The sequence below is a fragment of the Myotis brandtii genome, unplaced genomic scaffold, assembly GCF_000412655.1.
Source record: "Myotis brandtii unplaced genomic scaffold, ASM41265v1 scaffold750, whole genome shotgun sequence".
Classification (NCBI taxonomy): Eukaryota; Metazoa; Chordata; class Mammalia; order Chiroptera; family Vespertilionidae; genus Myotis; species Myotis brandtii.
The window spans coordinates 947,655-949,583 of NW_005370992.1; the positions used below are offsets into that span (position 1 = coordinate 947,655).

At 42.3% G+C, this 1,929-nt stretch overlaps 1 long non-coding RNA gene across 1 annotated transcript in view; it reads right to left on the reverse strand.

Annotated features, from left to right (window-relative positions):
- The window catches only part of LOC106724201, a 9,527-nt gene extending 8,642 nt beyond the window's left edge, over window positions 1-885 (reverse strand). The window contains exon 1 of the long non-coding RNA XR_001359948.1: window positions 876-885. This is a non-coding gene — a long non-coding RNA (uncharacterized LOC106724201). The remainder of the gene's footprint in view (window positions 1-875) is intronic.
- Between the last annotated feature and the right edge of the window lie 1,044 nt (window positions 886-1,929).

Here is a 1,929-nt window from a genome sequence, read left to right on the forward strand (position 1 = left end):
GCCCTCTGCCACCCGGGAGCAGGCCTAAGCCAGCAGGTCGTTATCTCCCGAGGGGTCCCAGACTGCGAGAGGGCACAGGCCGGGTTGGGGGACCCCCCTCCGCCGCCCCCCACCCCCCGAGTGCACAAATTTTTGTGCACCAGGCCTCTAGTATACTAATAAAGAGCTAATATGCTAATGAGCGGGACGCCTTAACGGGTAATGACCAGGTCATTAGCATATTAGCTGGGGCATTGCTCCGGAGACAGGCAGAAGCTGGGAGACGCCCGGAGGAGGTGGGACCATCCCGTGCCTGTGAGGGCAGGGGTGAGAGCCAATAGCGCCCCCCTCACCAGTCCTTCACCACCCACTGCTCGCACTGTGAGCGCCCCGAGGCCACCTGCCAGGGGAAGGAGCACAGCACAGCAGGCAGGAGGCTTCCACGCTCTCCTCCAGCTCCATGGTGGGGCAGAACTGCCCTGTTGCTCCAGAGATGGGGCAGAAGGGGGGAGGTGCCCAGAGAAGGCAGGACCAGCCCCAGGCCACTGGAGGGACTGAGGTCAGGGCTTGAAGTGGCCAGAGAAGGCCAGAGAGTTTGGGGGCTGGGCCAGGAGCGCTGGAGCTCTGCGTGGACAGGTTCAGGTGTCAAGGCGGGGCTGCAGTTGGGTGGGCGGAGCCGTGTGATATCACACACTGGGCTCCTGGTATTAAAATAATAAAACACCAACTCAATTTTAAAAATGGGCCAATTATCTGAATATATATTTCTCCAAGGAAGATACACAAATCACCAGTAAGCACGTGAAAATTTGCTTGACATTATTAACCATTAGGAAAATATAAATCAAATCCACATGAGATATCATTTTACATCGCTAGGATGGCTAGAATCTAACAATCTGTGCCTTTTGTTTGGATTTCTATTTTCCTTTTTTTCTATACGCTTCAACTGCTTTCTGTTCCTATGCTGTTTTCTGTGGTGTTAAGTGGATATTTTCTAATGTGGCATTTAAATTTCTTTAAAGCTTGCTCACTATATTTTTAGGTTATATTATTGAGTTGTAAGGCACTGTGTGTGTGTGTGTGTGTGTGTGTGCACTTAAAAAGCTTGGACATATTACAGAACTGTTTTGGGTATTAGTTAATGAAGAACCACCTGGATTCCTAGACTACAATACTAAATCATATTAAGATTAAGTATAAATTAAAGATGTATAATATGCTGTCTTTCAAATTTTGTTTAATTTTGAGAGGCATTTAGAGGCAAAAACTTGATTTAATGAGGTTTTATGCTATAGTCGTAAGAAGTGAAATAGCTAATGACTGCAAGAAGATGAAAATAAAACTCACTATTATCACTAAAATATTGCAAAGCATCACTGTAAATATTAATATCTAAGAATTATAAAACAGTTGCAAGTTATTAACTTAAAGCATTGCATTTTGACTACCAAATTTACTTAGTTGAGTTGAATATAAAGAATCAAAGAATTTTTTTAGAGAAGAGATGAGTGGTATCATTTTTGCCTTCAGACAACAATTTAAATGATTTAAGCGCATGTTGTAGATACAAAGTGACCTTTAACGAAGACCTATCAGTAACTTTTATTCATTTTCATCCATCATAAAGCCAACTGTCTTTATGGCAGCATAGTTGGCATTGGCTCAAAGGTATTAGTCTCTCTGTTGGGATACAATGTTGACAACATTCTCCTGTTGTTTGTCCATTTGTTTTCCTTGGCAAACCTTCAGGTTAATTAAAAACAAACAAACTAACATTAAGATTAAAATGTTGTGATGATTCTCATTAAGTGATATGGGGATAAATTAATACAAGCCAAAAATGGCAGAATAAGTTGTTCAAAATAAGTACATAAGGATCAATTCATTGTTAGTAATAAAGACCATTTTCAGATTATGGCATCTGGTGTATTTGGAAATTGTTCCTTT